Source organism: Ranitomeya variabilis, chromosome 4 (genome assembly GCF_051348905.1).
Source record: "Ranitomeya variabilis isolate aRanVar5 chromosome 4, aRanVar5.hap1, whole genome shotgun sequence".
Lineage (NCBI taxonomy): Eukaryota > Metazoa > Chordata > Amphibia > Anura > Dendrobatidae > Ranitomeya > Ranitomeya variabilis.
In genome coordinates this window covers 68175910-68193180 of record NC_135235.1, presented here as the reverse complement: position 1 = coordinate 68193180, position 17271 = coordinate 68175910, and the positions used below count along the sequence as shown (strand labels likewise).

Below are 17271 nucleotides of genomic sequence, written 5' to 3'. Positions count from 1 at the left end.
GTAGCAAATTTTACAACTTAGAAGTAAACTACCATGAAATCATTCTAGGCACCTCTCTACTACTGGGTACCCCAGCCCTAATTACACGATATTTGTTAAACATTAAAGAGATGATATGCTGATGGGAAAGATAAGACTATACTATCAAAGCCAATATCTGTGTTTATCTGTGATCGTTCCGGAATGTACCAGAGATGAATAACCGGGAACACTCAGGTTAAAGACCTCGGGATCCATTTATCTGTTTTATATGCCATAAAAAGTTAATGATGTTCTCTACTGCAAAATCTCTTTTTAAATTGGATCCACTAAACCTTCACCTTTACTTTGTATAAACTTGGGTCAATGATATTAAAAACACATCTAACCTGTACTGAAGATACAGTTATTAATATTTTGGCTTCATAGCGCCCCCTTCTGGTTCTAAGCTCATTTGAGTGCTGTAAAAGTTTTTTGCTTCTAGTTCCTCACTGTTTATAGGCAGCTATTAAACTTTTCTACAGCGAATCATCAAAGTAACTTATCAGTAATTTATCCAAATCTAAGTTACTTTTCATTTTTTTGTCTTGTAGTATCCATTGATGTTTTTCAAAATGACGCACGCAGTTCATTAATTTTGCACAAAATCAAAAATGCTCTTGTTTTTGTCTTCAACCTTTTTTGCAATTTTTTAGTGTAGAAAGTTGCATGTTCCACTAAAATATCGCAAACTTTGCAAAAACAGTTTTACAGCCATACATGCATATTTTTTTTTGCAGTGGGGACTGTTGTAGCCTTGCACCAAGATTTAGCAACTTTTTAAAAAGTTGCAATTGAAGAACAGCAGAATCTAGAAACCCCAAACCCCGTCGATCAGTGGTTAGCACTGTTGACTTGCAGCATTGGGTCTTAGCAGAGGTGTAGCAGGGTTTTGGTTCGGGGGGGGGTGAAGCTTCTGAGTGGACCCCTAACCAGGTAACCTTGATTACAACTGGGTGACACACCCTAATACTGGAGGAGAACCTCAGCAGATGACTGCACTGTTACTGAAAATAATCTCTATACAAAGACCAACATTGATATTACCGCCATATGGTCAGTGGTAGATACCAGCCCTACAGAAGATATAAGAGATCACAGCACAGTTATAGATGGTGACTTACCGCTGATGTTCTTTCTGATGGAATCGTTCACTTTTCCCGTCTTTTCCATCTGGCCCCGACTGACATGACAACTTCTTCCATCCAGGACGCGTCTGCAGAGATTACAACAAAGACACGTTTCACTTCTCATATTTTCAGCCCCATCACCATCCATTCCCAACCAGCACAAACTCCTCATCCTACTGGTACCCCAATACTGAGCCGCTGCTGCCGTATGTGTCCCTATTACTGTCCCTGATACCCCAATACTGGGCGACTGCTGCCGAATGTGTCCCTATTACTGCACCTGCTGTGTGGTTCTCTTTGCCCTTTAAATTCTAAAGCACCGCTCTATAATATAGTAATGCTGGGTGCAAGTGCCCTAGAAAACACTGCCCACATATTGCTCCCTAGAAAGTAATATTGCCCTGTGTGCCCCTTTGATAGTCATATTAACCTGAGTTCCCCTATAACAATAAGTGCCCACTTTACATTGAATAAGGTCCCAAGTCTTCCCCCTGTACAGCTCCCCTATACACACCGTGATGCTCTTATACATAACATGATGCCTCCTCATTGTAATGTACCCCCACACAGTATACTGACCCCTTAGTAGCCCCCAAACTGCTTGATGGCCCCAACACTGTGTGATGGTCCCCTTCACTGTAATCCCCACACTGTATGATAGCCCCCTAGATAGCCTCCATATAGTATGATGTGCCAGATAGTCATCAATATAGTATAATACATTCCTCATAGGCCTGTATAGTATAATGCACTCCCCATAGGCCTGTATAGTATAATGCACTCCCTATAGGCCTGTATAGTATAATGCTCTCCCCATTGGCCTGTATAGTATAATGCTCTCTCCATAGGCCTGTATAGTATAATGCACTCCCCATAGGCCTGTATAGTATAATGCACTCCCTATAGGCCTGTATAGTATAATGCTCTCCCCATTGGCCGGTATAGTATAATGCTCTCCCCATTGGCCTGTATAGTATAATGCACTCCCCATAGGCCTGTATAGTATAATGCTCTCCCCATTGGCCTGTATAGTATAATGCACTCCCCATTGGCCTACATAGTATAATGCACGCCTCATGGGCCTGTATAGTATAATGCTCTCCCCATTGGCCTGTATAGTATAATGCCCTCCCCATAGGCCTGTGTAGTATAATGCACTCCCTATAGGCCAGTACAGTATAATGCACACCCATAGGCAGCCAGTATAGCATAATGCAACCCCATAGGCAGCCAGTACAATATAATGCACCCCCATAGGCAGCCTGCATGGTATAATGCACCCCCATTAGGCAGCCAGTACAGAATAATGCACCCTCATTAGGCAGTCAGTACAGTATAATGCACCCGATAAAAAAAAAATGGAATACTCACCTTTCTTCCTCCTTGTTCACGCGGTGCTCCGAGCGTCTGCTCATCTCCAGACAGCGGGCGCCGAGTACTAACGTCATCGCGACCCCCTCAGTGTTGGCATCGGTAACATCAGACGCTGACAGGGGGATGATGGGTGAGGCCTGGACATCGCTCCCTCTTTCATCAATGCGGTCATGTAGCCGATACAGCTGACCCTGCGATGATAGGCGGGGAGCCCACTGCTGGCACAAGGCCCCCCACCGCCTCCTCAGGGGCCACACAGCAGCCGGGCGGCAGAGCAGGGAGATCGTGTCTCCCTGCTCTGCGACAGGATGCAACTGTATCGGCGCGCTGTGCCTGCCAATACAGTTACATTGCGTAGCTCCGTGTGGGCCCCCTCAGAGCACCGGGCCCGGGGCCACCGCCCCCCTCTGCCACCCGGTAGCTATGCTGCTGGGTCTTATGTTAAAGTTCCACAAAGGACAAAATCTAAAAAGGAGCTTATATGTTATCCCTGTGTTTGTATGGGTTTCCTGGTTTTCTCCCACACTCCAAAGACATACTGGTAGAGAATGTAAATTGTGAGCCACAGAGGGGACAGTGATGATGCCTATAAAGAGCTGTGGAATACCACAATGGTAAGCATAAAAAAAAGGCAAACACATATAAAATAGACATTAAAAAGCACGCATTAAAAAAATAAGGTCCAAATGAAAAATAGGCAAAATAACCCCTAGAACTGGAAAAAAGGTGCAAGCACAATAATGAATTAGATCCATAGATCATTAATTATTTTCTTTGCTTAAGGGCTCGTGCACATGGCTATATATTAGTTTGAAGTGTAATCCGATAAAATATTGGCTCACATTCAGCCGAATGTTTTTCTATGGGGTGGTGCACACGTCCAATTTTTTGCTCGGGCCGGCAGGGTCCAAGGAAAAAATTGCAGCATGCCCGAGTTTAATGTGATTATCAGATCACACTCGGCCATGCAAGTCAATGAGTCTGTGGAAACCATCAGACTGCACTCGGATAACATTGCAATGCAGTATGATTTTCACAAACTGACAGAATGGAGAAGACGGGGATTTTTTTTCTTGATCTTCTCCTTAAGGCCGGGGTTACACTTGCGAGTGCAATTTTAGAAACTCGCGTGAGTCTCTCACATCAATACCCAGCACTGCCGCCGGCACTCGGGACCGGAGTGTGCGGCTGCATGCATTTCTGTGCAGCTGAACGCTCTGGTCCGAACCGCCGGCGGCAGTGCCGGGAATTGATGCGAGAGACTCGCACGAGTTTCTCACATTGCACTCGCAAGTGTAACCCCGGCCTTAAGGAGAAAATCAGGTAATACTATGCTCACACTCTGATTAGAGTTTGATCAGCGTATGATTTGGATAATTAGACCCGATTCTTTGAAATGAGAGAATACACGCTTGTGTGACCCGAGCCTGCAGTGTAATCTTCCCCAGGAGTCAAACTCATGTTCTCCTGCATAGCAGGAAGAAACTTTAGCATATACAGTGGCATGTAAAAGTTTGGGCACTTCTGGTCAAAATTACTGTTATTGTGAACAGTTAAGGCCGAGTTCACATAAGCGTATCTGTGCGCAGCGTATAATCCGCATGCGTCATGCATACATATCTTTAACATGGTGTACGCAGGGAAATGCATTTGCATGCGTTCGCTTGCGGATGCGTACGCATGCCTCATTTCACGGTGTCCGACGAACGCAACATGTTGCATTTTTTTAAACGTCAAATATTGCGCAATCATGCGCATGCGGATGAGTGCGTAAAAAAACGCATTTCTGTCTATGGGAACGCATTGGTATGCAAGGACATGCGTACGCATGCGTTCGATACACATGCGTACTTTAGACTGCGCATGTCCAGGAAACGTCTCCACCTCCACCATGCGCGTAAAAAATGCAACTGCATGCCAAAACGCATTTAAACGCATGCACAAGCAGCTTTTTATTGGCGTCATGCGAAAGATGATGCCGAGGTGTAAGCATGCGTTTGCATACATTTTGGCATGCGTTTGCGTATGCAGATGATACGCTGCGCACAGAAACGCTAATTTTCTAGCCTTAGCAAGTAGGAGAGGAAATGATTTCTAAAAAGCCTAAAGTTAAATATGACACATTTCCTTTGTATTTTAGGGAATATATATTTATTTTATCTTTTACATATTAAAAATTACAAAAAGAACATAGGCCAATGCAAATGTTTTGGAACTCTGCATGGTTAGTATCTAATAGTACCCCCTTTTGAAAGTATCACAGCTTGTAAACGCTTTTTATAGCCAGACAAGAGTCTTTGAATTCTTGTTTGAGGGATTTTTATCCATTCTTCCTTGGAAAAATTCTTCCAGTTCTGTGAGATTCCTGGGTTGTCTTTTATGCTCTACTATGTTGATGTCTAGCCACAGATTTTCAATGATGTTCAGATCAGGGGACTGTGAGGGCCATTGTGAAACCTTGAGCTTGCGCCTTTTGAGGTCGTCTATTGTGGATTTTGGCATGTGTTTATGATCATTATCCATCTATAGAAGCCATCATCTTTTCAACTTCAGAATTTTTACAGATGCTGTTATGTTTGCATCAAGAATTTGTTGACATTTCATTGAATCCATTCTTCCCTCTACCCGTGAAATGTTCCTCCTGCCATTGTTTGCAGCACAACCACAAAGCATGATTGATCCACCCCGATGCTTAATGGTGGGCGAGATTTTATTTTCCTGAAATTCTGTGACCTTTTTCCTCCACACATACCTTTCATCATTGTGGCCAAAGAGTTCTATTTTAACTTCATTGGTCCACAGGACTTTGCTTCCAAAATTCATCAGGCTTGTTAATTTGTTCTTTTGCATACTTCTGATGCTGAATTTTATGGTGAGGACGCAAAAGAGGGTTTCTTCTGATGACTCTTCAATGAAGGCCATATTTGTACAGGTGTCTCTGAACAGTAGAACAATGTGCCACAACTCCAGAGTCTGCCAAATCTTTCTGAAGGTCTTTTGCAGTCAAGTGGGGGTCTGTTGTGAATTTGCTTTTTGCTCCCTCTAGTGGTTACTAGTTTTTTGACTCTGGTTTTTCTGTCATTCCTTTTATCCGCACCTGGGTCGTTAGTTAGGGGTGTTGCTATATAAGCTCCCTGGACCTTCAGTTCAATGCTATCATGTTATCAGAGCTAGTCTGCTGTGCTCTTGTCTACTGATCCTGGTTCCAGTTATATCAGCTAAGTCTGCCTTTTGCTTTTTGCTATTTGTTTTGGTTTTGTATTTTTGTCCAGCTTGTTCCAAATCTATATCCTGACCTTTGCTGGAAGCTCTAGGGAGCTGGTGTTCTCCTCCCGGACCGTTAGACGGTTCGGGGGTTCTTGAATTTCCAGTGTGGATTTTGATAGGGTTTTTGTTGACCATATAAGTTACCTTTCTTTATTCTGCTATCAGTAAGCGGGCCTCTCTGTGCTAAACCTGGTTCATTTCTGTGTTTGTCATTTCCTCTTACCTCACCGTCATTATTTGTGGGGGGCTTCTATCCAGCTTTGGGGTCCCCTTCTCTGGAGGCAAGAAAGGTCTTTGTTTTCCTCTACTAGGGGTAGCTAGATTCTCCGGCTGGCGCGTGTCATCTAGAATCAACGTAGGAATGATCCCCGGCTACTTCTAGTGTTGGCGTTAGGAGTAGATATATGGTCAACCCAGTTACCACTGCCCTATGAGCTGGATTTTTGTATTCTGCAGACTTCCACGTTCCTCTGAGACCCTCGCCATTGGGGTCATAACAGTTTGCCAGGCCAGTATTAAATGTTTAATGCATTGCAGAAGAGGGATTATAAGAAAGAAGATTCTGAGTTTTTTTTTTTTTTTTTTTTTTTCTTCTTCCCCTTTACCTCAGAGTGGCTATGCTTGCTGCAGACATGAATGTCCAGACCTTGATTACAAGTGTGGACCAGCTGGCTACTCGTGTGCAGGGCATACAAGACTATGTTATCAGAAATCCTAGGTCAGAACCTAAAATACCGATTCCTGAACTGTTTTCCGGAGACAGGTTTAAGTTTAGGAATTTCGTGAATAATTGTAAATTGTTTTTGTCCCTGAGACCCTGTTCATCTGGAGATTCTGCTCAGCAAGTAAAAATTGTTATTTCGTTCTTACGGGGCGACCCTCAGGATTGGGCTTTTTCGCTGGCGCCAGGAGATCCGGCATTGGCTGATCTTGATGCGTTTTTTCTGGCGCTCGGTTTACTTTATGAGGAACCCAATCTTGAGATTCAGGCAGAAAAGGCCTTGCTGGCTATGTCTCAGGGGCAGGACGAGGCTGAAGTGTATTGCCAAAAATTTCGGAAATGGTCCGTGCTGACACATTGGAACGAGTGTGCACTGGCCGCTAATTTTAGAAATGGCCTTTCTGAAGCCATTAAGAATGTTATGGTGGGTTTTCCCATTCCCACAGGTCTGAATGATACTATGGCACTGGCTATTCAAATTGACCGGCGGTTGCGGGAGCGCAAAACCGCAAATTCCCTCATGGTGTTGTCTGAACAGACACCTAATTCGGTGCAATGTGATAGAAAAACCGCAAATTCCCTCATGGTGTTGTCTGAACAGACACCTGATTTAATGCAATGTGATAGAATCCTGACTAGAAATGAGCGGAAAATTCATAGACGCCGGAATGGCTTGTGCTACTACTGTGGTGATTCTACACATGTTATCTCTTCATGCTCTAAACGTATAGCTAAGGTTGTTAGTCCTGTCACCGTTGGTAATTTGCAACCTAAATTTATTCTGTCTGTAACTTTGATTTGCTCACTGTCATCTTATCCTGTCATGGCGTTTGTAGATTCAGGTGCTGCCCTGAGTCTCATGGATCTCTCATTTGCTAAGCGCTGTGGTTTTACTCTTGAACCATTAGAAAATCCTATCCCTCTTAGGGGTATTGATGCTACACCATTGGCAGCAAATAAACCGCAGTATTGGACACAGGTTACCATGTGCATGACTCCTGAACACCGCGAGGTGATACGTTTCCTGGTTTTACATAAAATGCATGATTTGGTTGTTTTAGGGCTGCCATGGTTACAGACCCATAATCCAGTCCTGGACTGGAAGGCTATGTCAGTCTCAAGTTGGGGCTGTCGTGGTATTCATGGGGATTCCCTGCCTGTGTCTATTGCTTCTTCTACGCCTTCGGAAGTTCCGGAGTATTTGTCTGATTATCAGGATGTCTTCAGTGAGTCTGAGTCCAGTGCACTGCCTCCTCATAGGGACTGTGACTGTGCTATAGATTTGATCCCAGGCAGTAAGTTTCCTAAGGGAAGACTGTTTAATCTGTCGGTACCTGAACATACCGCTATGCGTTCATATATCAAGGAGTCTCTGGAGAAAGGACATATTCGTCCGTCTTCTTCCCCTCTTGGTGCGGGATTCTTTTTTGTGGCAAAAAAGGACGGATCTTTGAGACCTTGTATTGATTATCGGCTTTTAAATAAGATCACTGTCAAATTTCAGTATCCTTTACCGCTGTTGTCTGACTTGTTTGCCCGGATTAAGGGTGCCAAGTGGTTCACCAAGATAGACCTTCGTGGTGCGTACAACCTTGTGCGCATTAAGCAAGGTGATGAATGGAAAACCGCATTCAATACGCCCGAAGGTCATTTTGAGTACTTGGTGATGCCTTTTGGGCTCTCCAATGCGCCTTCAGTTTTTCAGTCCTTTATGCATGACATTTTCCGGAAGTATCTGGATAAATTTTTGATTGTTTATCTGGATGATATTTTGGTTTTTTCTGATAATTGGGATTCGCATGTGGAGCAGGTCAGGTTGGTCTTTAAAATTTTGCGTGAAAATTCTTTGTTTGTCAAGGGCTCAAAGTGTCTCTTTGGTGTACAGAAGGTTCCCTTTTTGGGGTTCATTTTTTCTCCTTCTGCTGTGGAGATGGACCCAGTCAAGGTCCGAGCTATTCTTGATTGGACTCAGCCCTCGTCAGTTAAGAGTCTTCAGAAGTTCTTGGGCTTCGCTAACTTCTACCGTCGTTTTATTGCTAATTTTTCTAGCATTGTGAAACCTTTGACGGATATGACCAAGAAGGGCTCCGATGTAGCTAACTGGGCTCCTGCTGCCGTGGAGGCTTTCCAGGAGTTGAAACGCCGGTTTACTTCGGCGCCTGTTTTGTGCCAGCCTGACGTCTCACTTCCCTTTCAGGTTGAGGTGGATGCTTCGGAGATTGGGGCAGGGGCCGTTTTGTCGCAGAGAGGCCCTGGTTGCTCTGTTATGAAACCTTGTGCCTTTTTCTCTAGGAAGTTTTCGCCTGCCGAGCGAAATTATGATGTGGGCAATCGGGAGTTGTTGGCCATGAAATGGGCATTTGAGGAGTGGCGTCATTGGCTCGAGGGTGCTAAGCATCGTGTGGTGGTCTTGACTGATCACAAAAATCTGATGTATCTCAAGTCTGCTAAACGCCTTAATCCGAGACAGGCCCGCTGGTCATTGTTTTTCTCCCGCTTTGATTTTGTTGTCTCGTATTTACCAGGTTCAAAGAATGTGAAGGCCGATGCTCTTTCTAGGAGCTTTGTGCCTGATGCTCCTGGAGTCGCTGATCCTGTTGGTATTCTTAAAGATGGAGTTATCTTGTCAGCTATTTCTCCGGATCTGCGACGTGTGTTGCAGAGATTTCAGGCTGATAGGCCTGAGTCTTGTCCATCTGACAGACTGTTTGTCCCGGATAAGTGGACCAGCAGAGTCATTTCCGAGGTTCATTCCTCGGTGTTGGCAGGTCACCCGGGAATTTTTGGCACCAGAGATCTGGTGGCCAGGTCCTTTTGGTGGCCTTCCTTGTCAAGAGATGTGCGGTCATTTGTGCAGTCCTGTGGGACTTGTGCTCGAGCTAAGCCTTGCTGTTCTCGTGCCAGCGGTTTGCTCTTGCCCTTGCCTGTCCCGAAGAGACCTTGGACACATATCTCCATGGATTTCATTTCTGATCTTCCGCTATCTCAGGGCATGTCCGTTATCTGGGTGATATGTGATCGCTTCTCCAAGATGGTCCATTTGGTTCCTTTGCCTAAGCTGCCTTCCTCTTCCGATCTGGTTCCTGTGTTTTTCCAGAACGTGGTTCGTTTGCACGGCATCCCTGAGAATATTGTGTCAGACAGAGGATCCCAGTTCGTTTCCAGGTTCTGGCGATCCTTTTGTAGTAGGATGGGCATTGATTTGTCGTTTTCGTCTGCTTTCCATCCTCAGACTAATGGACAGACGGAGCGAACCAATCAGACTTTGGAGGCTTATTTGAGGTGTTTTATCTCTGCTGATCAGGACGATTGGGTGACATTCTTGCCGTTGGCTGAGTTTGCCCTTAATAATCGGGCTAGTTCCGCCACCTTGGTTTCGCCTTTTTTCTGCAACTCTGGTTTCCATCCTCGCTTTTCTTCGGGTCATGTGGAGCCTTCTGACTGTCCTGGGGTGGATTCTGTGGTGGATAGGTTGCAGCAGATCTGGAATCATGTGGTGGACAACTTGAAGTTGTCACAGGAGAAGGCTCAGCGCTTTGCCAACCGCCGCCGCGGTGTGGGTCCCCGACTACGCGTTGGGGATTTGGTATGGCTTTCTTCCCGCTTTGTTCCTATGAAGGTCTCCTCTCCCAAATTTAAACCTCGTTTTATTGGGCCTTACAAGATATTGGAAATCCTTAATCCTGTATCTTTTCGTCTGGATCTTCCTGTGTCGTTTGCTATTCACAATGTATTTCATAGGTCCTTGTTGCGGCGGTACATTGTGCCTGTAGTTCCTTCTGCTGAGCCTCCTGCTCCGGTGTTGGTTGAGGGCGAGTTGGAGTACGTGGTGGAGAAGATCTTGGATTCTCGCCTCTCCAGGCGGAGGCTTCAGTACCTGGTCAAGTGGAAGGGCTATGGTCAGGAGGATAATTCCTGGGTGGTCGCCTCTGATGTTCATGCGGCCGATTTAGTTCGTGCCTTTCATGCCGCTCATCCTGATCGCCCTGGTGGTCGTGGTGAGGGTTCGGTGACCCCTCACTAAGGGGGGGGTACTGTTGTGAATTTGCTTTTTGCTCCCTCTAGTGGTTACTAGTTTTTTGACTCTGGTTTTTCTGTCATTCCTTTTATCCGCACCTGGGTCGTTAGTTAGGGGTGTTGCTATATAAGCTCCCTGGACCTTCAGTTCAATGCCTGGCAACGTAGTTATCAGAGCTAGTCTGCTGTGCTCTTGTCTACTGATCCTGGTTCCAGTTATATCAGCTAAGTCTGCCTTTTGCTTTTTGCTATTTGTTTTGGTTTTGTATTTTTGTCCAGCTTGTTCCAAATCTATATCCTGACCTTTGCTGGAAGCTCTAGGGAGCTGGTGTTCTCCTCCCGGACCGTTAGACGGTTCGGGGGTTCTTGAATTTCCAGTGTGGATTTTGATAGGGTTTTTGTTGACCATATAAGTTACCTTTCTTTATTCTGCTATCAGTAAGCGGGCCTCTCTGTGCTAAACCTGGTTCATTTCTGTGTTTGTCATTTCCTCTTACCTCACCGTCATTATTTGTGGGGGGCTTCTATCCAGCTTTGGGGTCCCCTTCTCTGGAGGCAAGAAAGGTCTTTGTTTTCCTCTACTAGGGGTAGCTAGTTTCTCCGGCTGGCGCGTGTCATCTAGAATCAACGTAGGAATGATCCCCGGCTACTTCTAGTGTTGGCGTTAGGAGTAGATATATGGTCAACCCAGTTACCACTGCCCTATGAGCTGGATTTTTGTATTCTGCAGACTTCCACGTTCCTCTGAGACCCTCGCCATTGGGGTCATAACAGGGGTCCTGATTTGCCTCTCTAGCAATCCTACGAGCAGCTCTCACTGAAATTTTGCTTGGTTTTCCAGATCTTATCTTGACCTCCACTGTTCATGTTAACTGCCATTTCTTAATTACATTTCAAACTGAGGAAAGAGCAACTTGAAAATGCTTTGCTATCTTCTTATAGCCTTCTCCTGCTTTGTGGGCCTCCACCATTTTCAGAGTGCTAGGCAGCTGCTTAGAAGAACCCATGGCTGCTGTTTTTTGGCTCAAGGTTAGAGGAGGCTGGGTTTTTATAAAGCTGAAAAATTTGCATCACCTGGCCTTTCCTAATGATGATAGTGAACAAGCCATATCCTTAATAGTCTAAAACCTTGGTCAAACTTATCTAAGCAGACAAATCTCCAAAAGTGTCCAAACTTTTGCATTGGCCAATTTTCCATTGTGTCATTTTTAAAATGAAAAAATAATAAATAAATAAATAACAATATATATATATTTTTCCTCTAAAATACAAAGAAAATGTGTTATCTTTACCTTTAGGCCTTTTAGAGATCATTTCATCTTCAACTTCCTTAACCGATTACAATAACAGTAATTTTGACCAGGGGTGCCTAAACTTTTACATGCCACTATATACCTGTATATTAGGGGTAAAATAAAACTTATAGTTTTTTTTCCTATAAAATTGTCCAAAAAATAATGAAAAACCATTGCAATCATCACGTTTAAACACTTTTTGAAGTTGAATGACACAAAAAACAATATATTACATGGACATATTTGGTAACTCTGTAATCGTACTAACCCATACATAACCCATTGCTAAATTATGTGATTGTACTTTTTTCCTCCTCTAAAACCATAAAATAAGTTATATAAATGAGACCTACATACAGGTTTTGGCAAAATGGTACTTAAAAAAATACAGTTCATCAGCACAAAAAATAAGACTTCACTTAGCGATGCTTACGTAAAAATAAAAATGAACTAACGAACATCAAAAAAAGCCAAGTCGTCTATACATATATGTGTGCCTAATGTGAATAAGCGTGTAAATGTTAGAAATGTACGTGTCTATATGCAGGTAGTCCTACACAGGAGCTCCTCTGTGTCAGAGTCCACCCCCGGTGTATGGAGAGCTAAAGTTATAAGCTACAGCTCCTTACTTTTGACTCTTTTGACTCCTTCGTAGATTAGACTTTACCAGTAACGTGGTGGCCTTGAATAATAATTACAGATTCTTTGATTCCTAAACGCTTCCACTTTACAATAACACCACCCAAAGTTGATGGTAGAATATTTAGGAGGGGAGAATTTGTTAATTGTGAATTGTTTCATCGATGACGTCCTATTACTGGAATTTAAGGTAGTTCTTTTTTTTGGAACGAGCCATTTTTTTCACAAATGTGTGTAAAGGCAGATTTCATGGCAAGGGGCTGGATTTTATATTCCTGAGGCAATGGGACTGAACGAAAAACCTGAATTCAGAGATGAGTGGTGTGTCCCAATATGTGAGTCTATATAATTTGGATACTCAGGCTTGTACGCTACCAAAGGATCATTGTAAACTTGGGTCAGAGAAGCACGTATGTGATTACAGTGACATTTTTAGCCGCTTATTTTATAGTACCGGTTGCAGGGCAGTTGTAAAAGGATATTGTAACAGATCTCACAAGAAACTCAACCCCATCTCAAGTATAGTGTCTTGGGAATATATTGCACTCATTATATCAGTGACTTGGGGCTGCACTAAAAATGCAAAATCTTGAAACAGACTTGTACATTGTCTCACTGTAAATATCCAATAATTGCATTCAAAAGCAATCAAGTGTTGCCATTTATTATTACAATATTCATTTTATTGTTAGCTCATTCTCTTGTGTTCTGGATCCTCTTAATGTGGAAAGTCCAAAAGTCACAGGTTGCAGGAAAGTAGCCACACTGAAGAATAATAATAATAATTTTTATTTATATAGCGCCAACATATTCCGCAGCGCTTTACAACTTATAGAGGAGACTTGTACAGACAATAGACATTACAGCATAACAGAAATCACAGTTCAAAATAGATCCCAGTAGGAATGAGGGCCCTGCTCGCAAGCTGACAATCTATGAGGAAAAAGGGAGACACGAGAGGTGGATGGTAACAATTGCTTTAGTTATTTGGACCAGCCATAGTGTAAGGCTCGGGTGTTCATGTAAAGCTGCATGAACCAGTTGACAGCCTAAGTATGTAGCAGTACAGACACAGAGGCTATTAACTGCATAAAGTGTATGAGAACATGATGCGACGAACCTGATTATGTTTTTTTTTTTGTTGTTTGTTTGTTTTTTTCTATTTTTAATAGGCCACACAGGGATAGTTAGGTTAATGCGTTGAGGCGGTAGGCCAGTCTGAAGAAATGTGTTTTTAGGGCACGCTTAAAACTGTGGGGATTGGGGATTAATCGTATTAACCTAGGTAGTGCATTCCAAAGAATCGGCGCAGCACGTGTAAAGTCTTGGAGACGGGAGTGGGAGGTTCTGATTATTGAGGATGCTAACCTGAGGTCATTAGCGGAGCGGAGGGCACGGGTAGGGTGGCAGACTGAGACCAGAGAGGAGATGTAGGGTGGTGCTGAGCCATGGAGTGCTTTGTGGATGAGGGTAGTAGTTTTGTACTGGATTCTGGAGTGGATGGGTAATCAGTGTAATGACTGGCACAAGGTAGAGGCATCGGTGTAACGGTTGGTGAGGAATATGATCCTGGCAGCAGCATTCAGTACAGATTGGAGCGGGGAGAGTTTGGTAAGAGGGAGGCCGATTAGTAGAGAGTTACAATAGTCCAGACGAGAATGAATAAGTGAGACAGTAAGAGTTTTTGCAGAGTCGAAAATAAGAAAAGGGCGAATTCTAGAAATGTTTTTGAGATGCAGATAAGAAGAGCGAGCCAGTGATCGGATGTGGGGGGTGAATGAAAGCTCGGAATCAAGGATGACCCCAAGGCAGCGGGCATGTTGCTTTGGAGTAATGGTGGAACCGCACACGGAGATGGCAATGTCAGGCAAAGGTAGGTTAGTAGAGGGAGAGAACACGAGGAGTTCAGTTTTTGACAGGTTCAGTTTCAGATAGAGGGAGGACATGATGTTAGAGACAGCGGTAAGACAATCACTGTTTTCTAAGAAGGTTGGCGTGAAAGCAGAAGAAGAGGTGTATAATAGGGTGTCGTCAGCATAGAGATGGTACTGGAAACCAAATCTACTGATTGTTTGTCCAATAGGGGCAGTATACAAAGAGAAGAGGAGGGGGCCTATGACTGATCCTTGAGGAACCCCAACAGTAAGGGGAAGTGGAATGGCTCCACTATAGTAATATGTTAAATCCGCAGTGAAACAAACTGAGATTAATTGAAATATAATTTTTCTTTATTGGTTCTTGGTTTTGGACGACAAATTAACTGCAGAGCAGTATCAGTGATCCAATTATTAAATGGAATCCGTCAGTAGGTTGTTGTTATGCAATCTGAGGACAGTATGAGGTAGGGCTCAACGATGTGTCACATGTCCGAAGATCAAGATGAGAGTGTGCAGAAACATTGGAAACAGAAAATATGGGATCTGTGAAGAGTGACAGTGCAAGACTATCCTATTCTCTGGAAAAGAACAGGGATTTAGGACCCTTGTACTTGGCAACATTGTAGGTCACAAATTTGGAACCTCAGTATTATGCATTTTTATTCAATGGTCATAAAATATAAAAAAAAGTGATTGAACCATGATAAAATTATTTTAATATCTTTGTAGACGATGACTATTCTGTATTTGCTGGTATTTTTTGTTATTATTTTTACAGATAAAAAATTAGTTAAATATGTATGGCTCAATATATCACACCTTATATACAGAATTCTGCAAGTAAAGTCACTGGCAGACAAAAAGAAGGAAAATGAAATGGAAAAGTAACAGGTTTCCGGAGATGACATTTAAACCTTTTCCACTGCGGTCACACAAAGAAGGAGCGTTGGACTGAACAGCAGGACAGGAAATAGAGCGTTGCCTAAGTGAACTCATTAAAACTGAAGATGCAGTGAGGACCCGCTGTGCTAAGATTAACAGTTGCAATTTGACATTTTGCCTTCCTTCTCAGCAGATGTAATAATGTAATATTAATAGGATATTCTAAACACATGGCTTCGCAGGGTGTCAATGTATGTCAGTGTATGAATATCATGCTAAGCCAGCCTGATGAGCAAATGAATGACTGGTCTGCTGAAAAAAAGTCTGTTTTGCATTGAAGGAAAAATCACAGCAAGAATTAAATATATTAAGAGAGTTGTCTACTGTCATTTGCTACTATTACTACACTGCACACAATACTAAATCCATTTGTAAAAATTGTCAGATTAATTTTTATCTCTTATGGCTAGTTTATTTTGGATTTCACTTGTTGGACAGAGATTAAAAGACAATAGAATTTATATATCAACATTATTCAATAGAAGACTAGATTCTGCTTGGCTACCAAGGGCATGAAGATCCTCGACACCCATGTTCACCTTGGGCTATCCAAGTGCTGTTATTTACACATTGCGGATAACTTGTTGTTTCCAATTTTTAGTGCAAGTGTTTAGCATAGTCTTTTTTTTCTTCCAAAGGTGAGGTTTAGTGATAGCGGCTGACAAATACTTATTTCACTAAGTTTTTTGTTCTAGGCTTTTAAAAGTTTTGTCTTCTGGTCTTAAAGAGGACTTGTCAACAGGTCAAGATTGGCCAGGATTTGTATTTATTTTTTTCTGTTGTTTTTTTTTTTATTTATTTACTCTGACATATGGCTACAGAGGTAATGGTCTTATTATTTAGTTTTAATTGTTATGGTCTTTACAAAGGGATTTTGGCTCACAGGATTCTTTATAGGCGTTTCTTCAGCGTTCTCTGCACTATTACCCTGTGAGACACATCCCCTTGTTAGTGCCATAAAAAGTAGCACTAAATGTTAATGTGCATATTTAGAGAAAAAAAATGGCATACCTTGAAGATCAGTATGAATAAAACAAGAACAAAACTGATCTATTTTGACCTGTGATAGGTAATCTATAAAGAGGTGATTAAATATTCAAACTCTGCTCCCCATGGTAGATGACAAACCATGATTACCACCACTTCTGCCAACTACCATCCACGGATCAGTATTGTAAATTCTTGATGGTATGGGCCAGAACGGCTGCAACACTCAAGATGGCAGTGGTCATGTCGATAATCATGTGACCACTTCCAAAACTTGGTGCAATGCTACTCTAGTTCCCATTGAGATGTTTTTACACCACGTATTTAGGTGCTCTTCAGCCTCATTTGTAATACAATTGAAATAATTCTCAATAATGGGGGAAAGAACTGGTCCTGTAAAGGTATTTATGGACTCCATGCACATATATACAGTGGGGCAAAAAACTATTTAGTCAGTCAGCAATAGTGCAAGTTCCACCACTTAAAAAGATGAGAGGCGTCTGTAATTTACATCATAGGTAGACCTCAACTATGGGAGACAAACTGAGAAAAAAAATCCAGAAAATCACATTGTCTGTTTTTTTATCATTTTATTTGCATATTATGGTGGAAAATAAGTATTTGGTCAGAAACAAAATTTCATCTCAATACTTTGTAATATATCCTTTGTTGGCAATGACAGAGGTCAAACGTTTTCTGTAAGTCTTCACAAGGTTGCCACACACTGATGTTGGTATGTTGGCCCATTCCTCCATGCAGATCTCCTCTAGAGCAGTGATGTTTTTGGCTTTTCGCTTGGCAACACGGACTTTCAACTCCCTCCAAAGGTTTTCTATAGGGTTGAGATCTGGAGACTGGCTAGGCCACTCCAGGACCTTGAAATGCTTCTTACGAAGCCACTCCTTCGTTGCCCTGGCGGTGTGCTTTGGATCATTGTCATGTTGAAAGACCCAGCCACGTTTCATCTTCAATGCCCTTGCTGATGGAAGGAGGTTTGCACTCAA

General features: G+C 42.9%; 1 long non-coding RNA gene across 1 annotated transcript in view; it reads left to right on the top strand.

Moving 5' to 3' along the window:
* LOC143769792 (uncharacterized) overlaps window positions 1-15564 on the top strand; it is a 29384-nt gene extending 13820 nt beyond the window's left edge. The window contains exon 3 of the long non-coding RNA XR_013214488.1: window positions 15117-15564. This is a non-coding gene — a long non-coding RNA (uncharacterized LOC143769792). The remainder of the gene's footprint in view (window positions 1-15116) is intronic.
* The last annotated feature ends 1707 nt before the right edge of the window (window positions 15565-17271 follow it).